We start from the raw sequence: 17074 nt of genomic DNA, 5'->3' as shown, positions 1-17074 counted from the left end.
CGACGGCATGTCAAAGTGCCCAGGACGGGCTCCATGCGTCCCGGGCAGTCGTCCCCCGGGTCTCCAGGCCGACGGCATGTCAAAGTGCCCAGGACGGGCTCCATGCGTCCCGGGCAGTCGTCCCCCGGGTCTCCAGGCCAACGGCATGTCAAAATGTCCAGGACGGGCTCCATGCGTCCCAGGCAGTCGTCCCCCGGGTCTCCAGGCCGACGGCATGTCAAAGTGCCCAGGACGGGCTCCATGCGTCCCGGGCAGTCGTCGTCCCGGGCGTCCGGGCCTGGGAGCTCCGGTGGTCCTCACCGTGCCTGAGGCCCAGCCGGGGTCCCCGAGCCCTGCCCGGCGTGGGCAGGCAGCAGCCCTACCACGAAGGCTCGGGGTGGGAAGCAGGGAGTCCTTTCGTTCCCGGCCACCTGGTTGCACCTTTCCCCTCGGCCATCTGGTCGCACGCAATGCTATCCAAAAGGGCGACCAGATGGCCAAACCTCCCTGGAAGTCCCTATGAGGTGCCATTTGCCTCCCCGATCCCAGCGAGGGCTCCAGGAGGTCGGGTACTTTTACGCCTTGGGTCCCCTCTGTCAACTCGTGTGCACAGATTACAAGAAAGGGGGGTAATTTTCCTCCGGATTACTAGGGGTAAGGGTATGCCCGGACACCCCTGCAAGGCTGGTGGTTCTCTGCCAGGGGGACCAGATGGGCTATGCCTGGGTAACAACACCCGGGGCTTCCCTCCTCCAGGCCAACGGCATGTCAAAGTGCCCAGGACGGGCTCCATGCGTCCCGGGCAGTCGTCCCCCGGGTCTCCAGGCCAACGGCATGAGCGAGTGCCCAGGTCGGGCTCCATGCGCCCCGGGCAGTCGTCCCCCGGGTCTCCAGGCCAACGGCATGAGCGAGTGCCCAGGTCGGGCTCCATGCTTCCCGGGCAGTCGTCCCCCGGGTCTCAAGGCCGATGGCATGTCAAAGTGCCCAGGATGGGCTCCATGCGTCCCGGGCATTCCTCCCCCCCGGGCGTCCGTCGCTCCCTTCTCCGGGCCGACGGCAGGTCAGATTGCCCAGGACGGGCTCCATGGGTCCCGGGCATTCCTCCGCTGGGTGTCCGGCTCTCCCTTCCCCGGGCCAACGGCTTGTCAGAGTGCCCAGGATGGGCTCCACGGGCCCCGGACGTCCGGGGCTCCCTTCCCCGTGCCAACGGCATGCCAGAGTGCCCAGGACGGGCTCCACGAGTCCCCGGCGTCCGGGGCTCCCTTCCCCGGGACACCGGCTTGTCAGAGTGCCCATGACGGGCTCCACGGGTCCCGGGTATCTGGGACTCCCTTCCCTGGGCCAACGGCATGCCGGAGTTCCCAGGACAGGCTCCACGGGTCCCGGGCGTCCGGGGCTCCCTTCCCCAGTCCGACGGCTTGTCAGAGTGCCCAGGACGGGCTCCACGGCTCCCGGGCGTCCGGGGTTCCCTTCCCCGGGTCAGCGGCATGTCAGAGTGCCCAGGACGAGTTCCACGGGTCCCGGGCAGTCCTCCCCCGGGCGTCCGGGGCTCCCTTCCCCGGGCCGTCGGCAGGTCAGAGTGCCCAGGACGGGCTCCATGGGTCCCGGGCAGTCCTCCCCCCGGGCGTCCGGGGCTCCCTTCCCCGGGCAGACGGCAGGTCAGAGTGCCCAGGACGGGCTCCACGGGTCCCGGGCAGTCCTCCCCCCGGGCGTCCGGCGCTCCCTTCTCCAGGCCGATGGCAGGTCAGAGTGACCAGGACGGGCTCCACGGGTCCCGGGCAGTCCTCTCCCGGGCGTACGTGGTTGTCCGACAGATTCGGGCAGATGTGCTTTTACGAACCGGATCGGAGTCGGCCCAAATAATAATAATAATAATAATAATAATCCACATTTGTAAGGCGCACAATCGCCCGTAAGGGTCTCTAGGCGCTAGGGGCCGTTGGGAAGATTAAGCAAGCTATTGCCCAGAGTCACATGGTGCTGGGCTAATCTGCCGCCGGTGCCGGGGATCGAACCCTGATCTCTGGGATGCTCGAGGGTTACTACGCGCTCTACAAAAACCTTAAATAAAAAAATCTCCAGATTCCGGAGTCAGCCGCCCTAGCCGCGGCGCCAGCTATTACCCAGAGTCACCTGGTGCTGGGCTAATCTGCCGCCGGTGCCGGGGATCGAACCGTGATCTCCAGATTCCGGAGTCAGCCTCCCTAGCCGCGGCGCCAGCTATTTCCCAGAGTCACGTGGTGCTGGGCTAATCTGCGGCCGGTGCCGGGGATCGAACCCTGATCTCTGGGATGCTCGAGGGTTACTACGCGCTCTACAAAAACCTTAAATAAAAAAATCTCCAGATTCCGGAGTCAGCCGCCCTAGCCGCGGCGCCAGCTATTTCCCAGAGTCACCTGGTGCTGGGCTAATCTGCCGCCGGTGCCGGGGATCGAACCGTGATCCCCAGATGGGGATATCCCAAAAATCTGGCATGGATACGGCCCGCCAGGACAGGTTTGGGCACCCCTGAGATAGGGTGAGGCGACACCCGGATTTGAACCAGGGACCTCTTGATCTGCAGTCAAATGCTCTACCACTGAGCTATATCCCCATCTGTTACCAAAATCATAATGACAATATATCAGTACATCATGAAAGAGTGAGAGGATCATGCTAAGTTGTGCCGGAAAGTACAACCTTGAAACTGTGGAACAGGAGAAGTAGTTCATAATAATATTTATTAAAATAAAATTGGATCATTCAAAAAAAAAGATGTATATGTTTGATTGGTATTTTATTTGAAAAGGCAATGGTACATAGGACCAATGCCTGCACTTAAAATGTTTGTTTTGAAACATTCTCAAAGGGTAAGAGGTTTTTACTGGACACCTTATCATTTGAGGATTGTTTTTTTTTTTTTGCAGAGTTTTATATAGCGCGAACTAGACCCGAACCGAATCAGGTATCAGAGCGCTTTACATAGCACCAGTTACGTTACATGAGGACAGACACACATTCATTTTTAGGCACGGGGAGATTAAGTGATTTGCCCAGAATCACAGGAGGTTTTGGCATTGTTACCGAGACTCGAACCCAGATCCGAGGTCAAGCACCTTAGCCGTCAGGCAAACTCCTCTCCTTACCACAATCACTGAGATGGTGGTGAAGTATGATTGTTTTGGGCCAAATTACGGTGGAAAAACATTTCTATGTACCACTAAAATTCGGTATTTGGACGGTACACCCAAACACCCCTTTCGAATACCTTCCATTTAATACATCAGAAAAAGCTATTTTGCGTTTGCAAATGGCTTGATTCTTCAGACCAGCCTTCTTGCAACTCCAATGATAGTTCGTACATCTTGCACTTAGGCAGAGCTTTTAAGGAGAAATTAAATAGTTCCTACGTTGCACAAAAATAAAGTGCTTCAAACAAACACATACTTTGCATGCACAGAGAAGAGGTGGAATATATGTAAGACTGAAGACACAGGTGAAATGAGAAATAGATTGACTGCTTCGCTGCCAAGCTTTATACGCCATTTCTTCAGTGCAATACAAGAAAGCACCAAACAGTATAACAAAGTTGTCAATTGGTTTCATAGTCCATTCCCTTTGTTTAGTGCTGTGAAGGGAAGAGCCGAATTACAAAATTGATCAATGATGTTTCAGAAATTTCCCAAAGGGAATAACAAGCAGAGTGTTAAAAACTGCATTTACTCACAGGTTTTGAGCAGGAAACACTGAAATGCTATTAAAGTGCAATATCCTAGGGAACACTGACTCTGTCAAAGATGATCCAAATGGAATTGATGAAAAGTCCCAATTACAAAAAACAGAATCAAAATAGGGTGAGGGGACACCCGGATTTGAACCAGGGACCTCTTGATCTGCAGTCAAATGCTCTACCACTGAGCTATATCCCCAGCTTTTCAGTAAAATCAGAATGACAAAATATCAGTACATCATGAAAGAGTGTGAGGATCATACTAAGATGTGCCAGAAAGTACAACCTTGAAACTGTGGAACAGGAGAAGTAGTCCTAAATATTATTTATTAAAGGAAAACTGGATCATTTAAAAAACAGATTTATTTGTTTCATTGTTATTTTATTTGAATAGGCAGTGGTACATAGGACCAATGCCTCTACATACAATGATTGTTTTGAAACATTCTTAAAGGGGAAGAGGTTTTTACGGGACACCTTATCATTTGAGGATTGGTTACCACAATCACGGAGATGGTGATGAAGTATGATTGATTTAGGCCAAATTATGGTGGAAAAACATTTCGAAGTACCACTACAATTCGGTATTTGGAAGGTACACCCAAACACCCCTTTCGAATACCTTCCATTTAATACATCAGAAAAAGCCATTTTGCGTTTGCAAATGGCCTGATTCTTCAGACCAGCCTTCTTGCAACTGCAATGATAGTTCGTACATCTTGCACGTAGGCAGAAGTTTTAAGGAGAAATTAAATAGTTCCTACGTTGCACAAAAATGAAGTGCTTCAAACAAACACATACTTTGCATGCACAGAGAAGAGGTGGAATATATGTAAGACTGAAGACACAGGTGAAATGAGAAATAGATTGACTGCTTCGCTGCCAAGTTTTATACGCCATTTCTTCAGTGCAATACAAGAAAGCACCAAACAGTATAACAAAGTTGTCAATTGGTTTCATAGTCTATTCCCTTTGTTTAGTGCTGTGAAAGGAAGAGCCGAATTCCAAAATTGATCAATGATGTTTCAGAAATTTCCCAAAGGGAATAACAAGCCGAGTTTTAAAAACTGCATTTACTCACAGGTTTTGAGCAGGAAACACTGAAGTGCTATTAAAGTGCAATATCCAAGGGAACACTGACTCTGTCAAAGATGATCCAAATGGAATTGATGAAAAGTCCCAATTACAAACAACAGAATCAAAATAGTGTGAGGGGACACCCGGATTTGAACCAGGGACCTCTTGATCTGCAGTCAAATGCTCTACCACTGAGCTATATCCCCAGCTTTTCAGTAAAATCAGAATGACAAAATATCAGTACATCATGAAAGAGTGTGAGGATCATACTAAGTTGTGCCAGAAAGTACAACCTTGAAACTGACTGTGGAACAGGAGAAGTAGCCCTTAATATTATTTATTAAAGGAAAACTGGATCATTTAAAAAACAGATATTTGTTTCATTGTTATTTTATTTGAATAGGCAGTCGTACATAGGACCAATGCCTCTACATACAATGATTGTTTTGAAACATTCTTAAAAGGGAAGAGGTTTTTACGGGACACCTTATCATTTGAGGATAGGTTACCACAATCACTGAGATGGTGATGAAGTATGATTGTTTTGGGCCAAATTATGGTGGAAAAACATTTCTACGTACCACTACAATTCGGTATTTGGAAGGTACACCCAAACACCCCTTTTGAATACCTTCCATTTAATACATCAGAAAAAGCCTCTTTGCGTTTGCGAATGGCCTGATTTTTCAGACCAGCCTTCTTGCAACTGCAATGATAGTTCGTACATCTTGCACGTAGGCAGAAGTTTTCAGGAGAAATTAAATAGTTCCTACGTTGCACAAAAGTGAAGTGCTTCAAACAAACACATACTTTGCATGCAATAGATTGACTGCTTCGCTGCCCAGTATTCTACGCCATTTCTTCAGTGCAATACAAGAAAGCACCAAACAGTATAACAAAGTTGTCAATTGTTTTCACAGTCCATTGCCTATGTTTGGTGCTGTGAAGGGAAGAGCTGAATGCCAAAATAGATCAATGTTGTTTCAGAAAGTTCCCAAAGGGAATACCAAGCCAAGTGTAAAAAATGCATTTACTCACAGGTTTTGAGGAGCAAACACTGTAATGCTATTAAAGTGCAATATCCAAGGGAACACTGACTCTGTCAAAGATGATCCAAATGGAATTGATGAAAAGTCCCAATTACAAACAACAGAATCAAAATAGGGTGAGAGGACACCTGGATTTGAACCAGGGACCTCTTGAGCTGCAGTCAAATGCTCTACCACTGAGCTATATCCCCATCTGTTACCAAAATCAGAATGACAAAATATCAGTACATCATGAAAGAGTGAGAGGATCATACTAAGTTGTTCCGGAAAGTACAACCTTGAAACTGTGGAACAGGAGAAGTAGTCCTTAATATTATTTATTAAAGGAAAACAGGATCATTTAAAAAACAGATATTTGTTTCATTGTTATTTTATTTGAATAGGCAGTCGTACAAAGGACCAATGCCTCTACATACAATGATTGTTTTGAAACATTCTTAAAGGGGAAGAGGTTTTTACGGGACACCTTATCATTTGAGGATTGGTTACCACAATCACTGAGATGGTGATGAAGTATGATTGTTTTGGGCCAAATTATGGTGGAAAAACATTTCTAAGTACCACTACAATTCGGTATTTGGAAGGTACACCCAAACACCCCTTTCGAATACCTTCCATTTAATACATCAGAAAAAGCCATTTTGCGTTTGCAAATGGCCTGATTCTTCAGACCAGCCTTCTTGCAACTGCAATGATAGTTCGTACATCTTGCACGTAGGCAGAGCTTTTAAGGAGAAATTAAATAGTTCCTACGTTGCACAAAAATGAAGTGCTTCAAACAAACACATACTTAGCATGCACAGAGAAGAGGTGGAATATATGTAAGATTGAAGACACAGGTGAAATGAGAAATAGATTGGCTGCTCGCTGCCAAGTTTTATACGCCATTTCTTCATTGCAATACAAGAAAGCACCAAACAGTATAACAAAGTTGTCAATTGGTTTCATAGTCCATTCCCTTTGTTTAGTGCTGTGAAAGGAAGAGCCGAATTCCAAAATTGATCAATGATGTTTCAGAAATTTCCCAAAGGGAATACCAGGCCGAGTGTTAAAAACTGCATTTACTGACAAGCTTTGAGCAGGAAACACTGAAATGCTATTAAAGTCCAATATCCAAGGGAACACTGACTCTGTCAAAGATGATCCAAATGGAATTGATGAAAAGTCCCAATTACAAACAACAGAATCAAAATAGGGTGAGGTGACACCCGGATTTGAACCAGGGACCGCTTGATCTGCAGTCAAATGCTCTACCACTGAGCTACATCCCAAGCTTTTCAGTAAAATCAGAATGACAAAATATCAGTACATCATGAAAGAGTGTGAGGATCATACTGAGTTGTGCCAGAAAGTAAACCGTGAAACTGTGGAACAGGAGAAGTAGTCCTTAATATTATTTATTAGAGGAAAACTGGATAATTTCAAAAACAGATATTTGTTTCATTGTTATTTTATTTGAATAGGCAGTCGTACAAAGGACCAATGCCTCTACATACAATGATTGTTTTGAAACATTCTTAAAGGGGAAGAGGTTTTTACGGGACACCTTATCATTTGATGATTGGTTACCACAATCACTGAGATGGTGATGAAGTATGATTGTTTTGGGCCAAATTATGGTGGAAAAACATTTCTATGTACCACTACAATTCAGTATTTGGAAGGTACACCCAAACACTCCTTTCGAATACCTTCCATTTAATACATCAGAAAAAGCCATTTTGCGTTTGCAAATGGCCTGATTCTTCAGACCAGCCTTCTTGCAACTGCAATGATAGTTCGTACATCTTGCAAGTAGGCAGAGCTTTTAAGGAGAAATTATATAGTTCCTACGTTGCACAAAAATGAAGTGCTTCAAACAAACACATACTTTGCATGCACAGAGAAGAGGTGGAATATATGTAAGACTGAAGACACAGGTGAAATGAGAAATAGATTGACTGCTTCGCCGCCAAGTTTTATACGCCATTTCTTCAGTGCAATACAAGAAAGCACCAAACAGTATAACAAAGTTGTCAATTGGTTTCATAGTCCATTCCCTTTGTTTAGTGCTGTGAAAGGAAGAGCCGAATTCCAAAATTGATCAATGATGTTTCAGAAATTTCCCAAAGGGAATAACAAGCCGACTGTTAAAAACTGCATTCACTCACAGGTTTTGAGCAGGAAACACTGAAATGCTATTAAAGTGCAATATCCAAGGGAACACTGACTCTGTCAAAGATGATCCAAATAGAATTGATGAAATGTCCCAATTACAAACAACAGAATCAAAATAGGGTGAAGGATCACCAGGATTTGAACCAGGGACCTCTTGATCTGCAGTCAAATGCTCTACCACTGAGCTATATCCCCAACTTTACAGTAAAATCAGAATGACAAAATATCAGTACATCATGAAAGAGTGAGAGGATCATACTAAGTTGTTCCGGAAAGTACAACCTTGAAACTGTGGAACAGGAGAAGTAGTCCTTAATATTATTTATTAAAGGAAAACAGGATCATTTAAAAAACAGATATTTGTTTCATTGTTATTTTATTTGAACAGGCAGTGGTACATAGGACCAATGCCTCTACATACAATGATTGTTTTGAAACATTCTTAAAGGGGGAAGAGGTTTTTACGGGACACCTTATCATTTGAGGATTGGTTACCACAATCACTGAGATGGCGATGAAGTATGATTGTTTTGGGCCAAATTATGGTGGAAAAACATTTCTACGTACCACTATAATTCGGTACTTGGAAGGTACACCCAAACACCCCTTTCGAATACCTTCCATTTAATACATCAGAAAAAGCCATTTTGCGTTTGCAAATGGCCTGATTCTTCAGACCAGCCTTCTTGCAACTGCAATGATAGTTCGTACATCTTGCACGTAGGCAGAGCTTTTAAGGAGAAATTAAATAGTTCCTATGTTGCACAAAAATGAAGTGCTTCAAACAAACACATACTTTTCATGCACAGAGAAGAGGTGGAATATATGTAAGATTGAAGACACAGGTGAAATGAGAAATAGATTGGCTGCTTCGCCGCCAAGTTTTATACGCCATTTCTTCAGTGCAATACAAGAAAGCACCAAACAGTATAACAAAGTTGTCAATTGGTTTCATAGTCCATTCCCTTTGTTTAGTGCTGTGAAAGGAAGAGCCGAATTCCAAAATTGATCAATGATGTTTCAGAAATTTCCCAAAGGGAATACCAAGCCGAGTGTTAAAAACTGCATTTACTCACAAGCTTTGAGCAGGAAACACTGAAATGCTATTAAAGTCCAATATCCAAGGGAACACTGACTATGTCAAAGATGATCCAAATGGAATTGATGAAAAGTCCCAATTACAAACAACAGAATCAAAATATGGTGAAGGATCACCAGGATTTGAACCAGGGACCTCTTGATCTGCAGTCAAATGCTCTACCACTGAGCTATATCCCCAGCTTTACAGTAAAATCAGAATGACAAAATATCAGTACATCATGAAAGAGTGAGAGGATCATACTAAGTTGTTCCGGAAAGTACAACCTTGAAACTGTGGAACAGGAGAAGTAGTCCTTAATATTATTTATTAAAGGAAAACAGGATCATTCAAAAAACAGATATTTGTTTCATTGTTATTTTATTTGAACAGGCAGTGGTACATAGGACCAATGCCTCTACATACAATGATTGTTTTGAAACATTCTTAAAGGGGGAAGAGGTTTTTACGGGACACCTTATCATTTGAGGATTGGTTACCACAATCACTGAGATGGTGATGAAGTATGATTGTTTTGGGACAAATTATGGTGGAAAAACATTTCTATGTACCACTACAATTCGGTATTTGGAAGGTACACCCAAACACCCCTTTCATATACCTTCCATTTAATACACCAGAAAAAGCTATTTTGCGTTTGCAAATGGCCTGATTCTTCAGACCAGCCTTACTTGCAACTGCAATGATAGTTCGTACATCTTGCACGTAGGCAGACGTTTTAAGGAGAAATTAAATAGTTCCTACGTTGCACAAAAATGAAGTGCTTCAAACAAACGCATACTTTGCATGCACAGAGAAGAGGTGGAATATATGTAAGACTGAAGACACGGGTGAGATGAGAGATAGATTGACTGCTTCGCTGCCCAGTATTCTACGCCATTTCTTCAGTGCAATACAAGAAAGCACCAAACAGTATAACAAAGTTGTCAATTGGTTTCATAGTCTATTCCCTATGTTTGGTGCTGTGAAAGGAAGAGCTGAATGCCAAAATAGATCAATGTTGTTTCAGAAAGTTCCCAAAGGTAATACCAAGCCCAGTGTAAAAAATGCATTTACTCACAGGTTTTGAGGAGCAAACACTGTAATGCTTTTAAAGTGCAATATCCAAGGGAACACTGACTCTGTCAAAGATGATCCAAATGGAATTGATGAAAAGTCCCAATTACAAACAACAGAATCAAAATCGGGTGAGGGGACACCCGGATTTGAACCAGGGACCTCTTGATCTGCAGTCAAATGCTCTACCACTGAGCTATATCCCAAGCTTTTCAGTAAAGTCAGAATGACAAAATATCAGTACATAATGAAAGAGTGAGAGGATCATGCTAAGTTGTACCGGAAAGAACAACCTTGAAAGTGTGGAACAGAAGTAGTTCTTAATATTATATATTAAAGGAAAACTGGATCATTTAAAAAAAGATGTATTTGTTTGATTGGTATTTTATTTGAATAGGCAGAGGTACATAGGACCAATGCCTGCAAATAAAATGTTTGTTTTGAAACATTCTCAAAGGGGAAGAGGATTTTACGGCATACCTTATCATTTGATGATTGGTTACCACAATCACTGAGCTGGTGCTGAAGTATGATTGTTTTGGGACAAATTACGGTGGAAAAACATTTCTACATACCACTACAATTCGGTATTTGGAAGGTTCACCCAAACACCCCTTTCAAGTACCTTCGATTTAATACATCAGAAAAGGCCTCAGAAAAAGCCACTTTGTGATTGTAAATGGCATTATTTTTCAGACCAGCCTTTTTGCAACTGCAACGAGGGTTCGTACATCTTGCACGTAGACAGAGCTTTTAAGGAGAAGTTAAATAGTTGCTATGTTGTACAAAAATGAAGTGCTTCAAGCAAACACATACTTTGGATGCACAGAGAAGAGGTGGAATATAGGTAAGACTGAGGACACAGGTGAAATGAGAAATAGATTGACTGCATCGCTGCACAGTATTCTAAGCCATTTCTTCAGTGCAATACAAGAAAGCACCAAACAGTATAACAAAGTTGTCAATTGGTTTCATAGTCCATTCCCTTTGTTTAGTGCTGTGAAAGGAAGAGCCAAATTCCAAAATTGATCAATGATGTTTCAGAAATTTCCCAAAGGGAATAGCAAGCTGAGTGTTAAAAACTGCATTTACTCACAGGTTTTGAGTAGGAAACACTGAAATGCTATTAAAGTGCAATATCCAAGGAAACACTGACTCTGTCAAAGATGATCCAAATGGAATTGATGAAAAGTCCCAATTACAAACAACAGAATCAAAATAGGGTGAGGGGACACCCGGATTTGAACGAGTGACCTCTTGATCTGCAGTCAAATGCTCTACCACTGAGCTATATCCCCAGCTTTTCAGTAACATCAGAATGACAAAATATCAGTACATCATGAAAGAGTGTGAGGATCATACTAAGTTGTGCCAGAAAGTACAACCTTGAAACTGTGGAACAGGAGAAGTAGTCCTTAATATTATTTATTAAAGTAAAACTGGATCATTTAAAAACAGATTTATTTGTTTCATTGTTATTTTATCTGAATAGGCAGTGGTACATAGGACCAATGCCTCTACATACAATGATTGTTTTGAAACATTCTTAAAGGGAAAGAGGTTTTTACGGGTCACCTTATCATTTGAGGATTGGTAACCACAATCACAAAAACTTTAAATAAATAAAAAATAAATAAGTATGATTGTTTTGGGCCAAATTATGGTGGAAAAACATTTCTATGTACCACTACAATTCGGTATTTGGAAGGTACACCCAAACACCCCTTTCGCATACCTTCCATTTAATACATCAGAAAAAAGCTATTTTGCGTTTGCAAATGGCCTGATTCTTCAGACCAGCCTTACTTGCAACTGCAATGATAGTACGTACATCTTGCACGTAGGCAGAAGTTTTAAGGAGAAATTAAATAGTTCCTACGTTGCACAAAAATGAAGTGCTTCAAACACATACTTTGCATGCACAGAGAAGAGGTGGAATATATGTAAGACTGAAGACACGGGTGAAATGAGAGATAGATTGACTGCTTCGCTGCCCAGTATTCTAAGCCATTTCTTCAGTGCCTTACAAGAAAGCACCAAACAGTATAACAAAGTTGTCAATTGGTTTCATAGTCTATTCCCTATGTTTGGTGCTGTGAAAGGAAGAGCTGAATGCCAAAATAGATCAATGTTGTTTCAGAAAGTTCCCAAAGGGAATACCAAGCCCAGTGTAAAAAATGCATTTACTCACAGGTTTTGAGGAGCAAACACTGTAATGCTTTTAAAGTGCAAGATCCAAGGGAACACTGACTCTGTCAAAGATGATCCAAATGGAATTGATGAAAAGTCCCAATTACAAACAACAGAATCAACATCGGGTGAGGGGACACCCAGATTTGAACCAGGGGCCTCTTGATCTGCAGTCAAATGCTCTACCACTGAGCTATATCCCAAGCTTTTCAGTAAAGTCAGAATGACAAAATTTCAGTACATCATGAAAGAGTGAGAGGATCATGCTAAGTTGTACCTGAAAGTACAACCTTGAAAGTGTGGAACAGAAGTAGTTCTTAATATTATATATTAAAGGAAAACTGGATCATTTAAAAAAAGATGTATTTGTTTGATTGGTATTTTATTTGAATAGGCAGTGGTACATAGGACCAATGCCTGCAATTAAAATGTTTGTTTTGAAACATTCTCAAAGGGGAAGAGGATTTTACGGCATACCTTATCATTTGATGATTGGTTACCACAATCACTGAGATGGTGGTGAAGTATGATTGTTTTGGGCCAAATTACCGTGGAAAAACATTTCTACGTACCACTACAATTCGGTATTTGGAAGGTACACCCAAACACCCCTTTCGAATACCTTCGATTTAATACATCAGAAAAAGCCATTTTGAGTTTGCAATTGGCCTGAATTTTCAGACCAGCCTTCTTGCAACTGCAATGATAGTTCGTACATCTTGCACGTAGGCAGAGCTTTAAAGGAGAAATTAAATAGTTCCTACGTTGCACAAAAATTAAGTTCTTCAAACAAACACATACTTTGCATGCACAGAGAAGAGGTGGAATATATGTAAGACTGAAGACACAGGTGAAATGAGAAATAGATTGACTGCTTCGCTGCCAAGTATTATACGCCATTTCTTCAGCGCAATACAAGAAAGGGCTATTTAGCCCTCGCACCCCCTTGAGTGCGCAGCGATCGCGCGCAGCCCCGCCGAAGACCCGCCAAAGAGCTGCCCGTCTGTGCACGTCCGTGACAGGACGGGGCACAGGGGCCATGGACTCTGCTTCCCCTCGTCCCGCTTCCACAGGTATGAGGCAACCTAAAATCATTTACTCTGCCCAAACATTAGTAGACCTGAAACCTATAGATGGCTGCTGCATTAAAATACAGAGCCTAGAGGGTTGTTTCTCGTATTTACAATGCCGGTTCCAACCTCCTGACATCGGGACACACACAGAGGAAAGCACTTCCTTAGAACGATTAAAGAGCTTCCTTCTAAATGTCCGATCCCTACCCAAGCACCAACATCAAATATGGGACCTAGTTTATACAACACAGCCAGATATATGCTTCCTCACAGAGACGTGGATGAAACCACACACGGTTACAGCCATAGTGATGGGGATTCCATCTGGGTATAAATTTAGGCATTTAGACCGAGAAAAAAAAACAGGCGGTGGCCTGGCCATAATACATAAAGATGAAATAAAGGTCACGATTCTTGAACAACATCACAGCCCACAGTTAGAAATCATGATCTTTAAAATTGCCTCGGCAGGCCACATTTCCTGGAAAGGTGCCTTAGTATATCGCTAGCCAGGATCCAATCCAGACTTTGCTCTCTCCCTCCTGGAGCTTTTAGCTCCCCACCTTAAATCTAAAGAGGACTTCATCCTCCTGGGAGATTTTAATATTCATGTGGATAATCCAGCGCTCCCCGAATCTATCTCCTTGACTACCGACCTCTCCAACCTGGGTGTAAAAATACAGAATAATGGGGCCACGCACAAAGGCGGCCACACTTTAAACTTACTTTTCTGTAATTGTACTAAAATAAGCTGCTCCCCAGCCAGAGAGATTCCATGGTCTGACCATTTTCTGATCGAGTTTACTCTATTGGCTCCAAAAAAAACCTTCAACCAAACATCACTTCCACCTATTTTGCGTCGCCAATGGCATAAAGTCTCAGCGGAAAAATTGCGGGAAATTTGGAAACAACCTACCATATTGGGGGAAGACACAGCAGACACAGCACTAGCTAAACTCAATGCTTCACTTAAGCAAGCCATTGATATCTTGGCTCCATTAAAGCTACACAAACAATACCCTTCCTCCAAACAAGAAAATTGGTACACACAAGAACTTAGAGTAGAAAAGCAGAAGTGTAGGCGAGCTGAAAAAGCGTGGAGGAAACTGAAAACCAAGGAGAACCAAAAAACCTTCTTGGAAGCTCAATCAACCTATTACAAAAATATAAAGCAAGCTAGGAAGACTTGTCTGACGCAACAACTAGCAGAAGCGGGTAATTGCCCTAGGGAGCTTTTTAAAATTTTACAAAATTTCGTAAAACCCACAGCCTGCGAAAGCTCCGATGACTTTGCGCAGACTCTTTGTGACGAAATTTCACGGTTCTTTGAAGATAAAATCATCTTATTTACGAAAGAATAATAGCATCTAACAACATGGGAAACAATAATAAGCTCCCCTCCTTCAACCTGCCTAATCAAAAGAAACATTCTCTGCTATCATTTGCACCTATTGGTAATACAGACCTTCTCCCTCTTATTACCCACATAAAATCAGGGTCCCCCAATGACCTTCTCCCTGCTAAAATGGTTGCCCCCCTGATCTCCCTCCTTGGCCCCTCCATACAAACCGTGATTAACATCTCCCTTACGGAGGGACAGGTCCCTGCGGAATGGAAAAAGGCGGTGGTAAACCCAATAAGAAAAAAAGCGGCATCTCCGTGGTCAGACTTCTCAAACCTATGCCATATCTCCCTCTTGCCATACATCGGCAAGTTAGCAGAGAAGCACGTAAACACCTATCTATCCAAACACCTTGAAGCAACGGAGGGCCTGGACTATTCACAATCTGGGTTCAGGCCCAACCACAGCACCGAATCAGCCCTCCAAACAGTGACCAATAACATCAGAATGGCACTGGACGGGGGAAGCTCTATGATTCTGGTGCTGTTGGATCTTTCCGCCGCTTTTGATACGGTGTCACATAAGGTGCTTCTCGGCCGTCTAAGGGATGTAGGCCTGGGGGGCGTAGCTCTGTCCTGGATGGAGAGTTTCTTGTCCGGCCGCTCTCAAGAAGTCAGGCTGGGCTCCCATTAATCCACCTCTAGGGAGCTAAACAAGGGAGTGCCACAGGGCTCATGCCTGAGCCCTACACTATTTAATGTGTATGTGGCCCCCTTGGCCAACTTAGTAAGATCTTTTGGGTTCACCCCGGTGTCGTACGCCGACGACACCCAACTCCTGTTTCCCTTTAAAACCTTGACGCCTGCATTAAGAAAATCATTTGCAGACGGAATGAGGGCAGTATCGTAGTGGATGTCATCAAACTGCCTTCAGTGCAATGTAGGGAAAACAGAAGTTATGTTGTTTGGGCAAGCATCAACACTTTGGTCCCCTGAGTGGTGGCCCCCGGAACTGGGACCTGTTCCCAGTCCTAAGCATACTGTTAAAAACTTGGGGGTGCTACTAGATCAGGCACTCACACTAAAAGACCACGTTAACGAAGTGGCTGGTACATGCTTTCGGGCCATTGGACAGTTAAGGAGGGTCTTCCCTTATTTGCCAGACTGTCACAGAAAAACACTCGTCCAGGCGCTAGTCATTAGCAGAGTGGACTACTGTAATGGTCTGCTCTTAGAAGCAAACGAAGAACAACTCAATAGGCTACAGGTAGTCCAAAACACTGCGGCAAGGATTGTCCTGAATGTTCCACCTAGGACTCCCTCCCGCCCCCTGCTGACTAAACTCCACTGGCTCCCAGTGCGAAAACTAGTACAATTTAAGACCCTATGCACCATTCACAAGTGTCTAATAGGCACCGGCCCCAAATACCTGACTAAAATCTTTCAACCTTATGTTCCTGGACGTTCTTTACGATCCAGCAACCTTCAGTTGCTACAGGTTTCTAGAATAAAAAAGGCCAGGCAAGGAGGCCGTGCTCTAGCCCACGCAGGACCAAAGCTCTGGAATTCACTTCCTCTCACACTGAGATCACATACCAACCATCTGGCCTTCCGAAAGATTCTCAAAACTCACCTATTCACAAGCAATTAATCTCCTTTGAGCAATAATCCTTCATTGTTTCATGGTCACTATGAGTTATATTCTACCACTTGCAAAAAGCGCGGAGATACCCCTTCGGGAGTCTAGTCAGGCGCTATATAGGAATATAAAATAAAATAAAATAAAGCACCAAACAGTATAACAAAGTTGTCAATTGGTTTCATAGTCTATTCCCTATGTTTAGTGCTGTGAAAGGAAGAGCCGAATTCCAAAATTGATCAATAATGTTTCAGAAATTTCCCAAAGGGAATACCAAGCCGAGTGTTAAAAACTGCATTTACTCACAGGTTTTGAGAAGCAAATACTGTAATGCCATTAAAGTGCAATATCCAAGGGAACACTGACTCTGTCAAAGATGATCCAAATGGAATTGATGGAAAGTCCCAATTACAAACAACAGAATCAAAATAGGGTGAGGGGACACCAGGATTTGAACCAGGGACCTCTTGATCTGCAGTCAAATGCTCTACCACTGAGCTATATCCCCAGCTTTACAGGAAAATCAGAATGACAAAATATCAGTACATCATGAAAGAGTGAGAGGATCACCTGTACTAAGTTGTTCCGGAAAGTACAACCTTGAAACTGTGGAACAGGAGAAGTAGTCCTTAATATTATTTATTAAAGGAAAACTGGATCATTTACAAAACAGATATTTGTTTCATTGCTATTTTATTTGAATAG

General features: G+C 43.6%; 5 non-coding genes across 5 annotated transcripts; all 5 read right to left on the bottom strand.

Annotated features, from left to right (window-relative positions):
- Window positions 1-2500: 2500 nt before the first annotated feature.
- TRNAC-GCA (transfer RNA cysteine (anticodon GCA)) lies at window positions 2501-2572 on the bottom strand. Its single transcript has one exon. It is a non-coding gene; the product is annotated as a tRNA-Cys (tRNA).
- A 1243-nt stretch (window positions 2573-3815) lies between these two features.
- Window positions 3816-3887, bottom strand: TRNAC-GCA (transfer RNA cysteine (anticodon GCA)). Its single transcript has one exon. It is a non-coding gene; the product is annotated as a tRNA-Cys (tRNA).
- A 1012-nt stretch (window positions 3888-4899) lies between these two features.
- On the bottom strand, window positions 4900-4971 carry TRNAC-GCA (transfer RNA cysteine (anticodon GCA)). The gene has a single exon. It is a non-coding gene; the product is annotated as a tRNA-Cys (tRNA).
- Window positions 4972-5933: 962 nt separating this feature from the next.
- On the bottom strand, window positions 5934-6005 carry TRNAC-GCA (transfer RNA cysteine (anticodon GCA)). The gene has a single exon. It is a non-coding gene; the product is annotated as a tRNA-Cys (tRNA).
- Window positions 6006-16805: 10800 nt separating this feature from the next.
- On the bottom strand, window positions 16806-16877 carry TRNAC-GCA (transfer RNA cysteine (anticodon GCA)). The gene has a single exon. It is a non-coding gene; the product is annotated as a tRNA-Cys (tRNA).
- Between the last annotated feature and the right edge of the window lie 197 nt (window positions 16878-17074).

This window comes from Lissotriton helveticus, chromosome 1_2 (assembly GCF_964261635.1).
Source record: "Lissotriton helveticus chromosome 1_2, aLisHel1.1, whole genome shotgun sequence".
In the NCBI taxonomy this organism is placed as follows: Eukaryota; Metazoa; Chordata; class Amphibia; order Caudata; family Salamandridae; genus Lissotriton; species Lissotriton helveticus.
The sequence above is the reverse complement of the archived record's forward strand: the minus strand, read 5'-3'. Positions and strand labels throughout refer to the sequence as shown.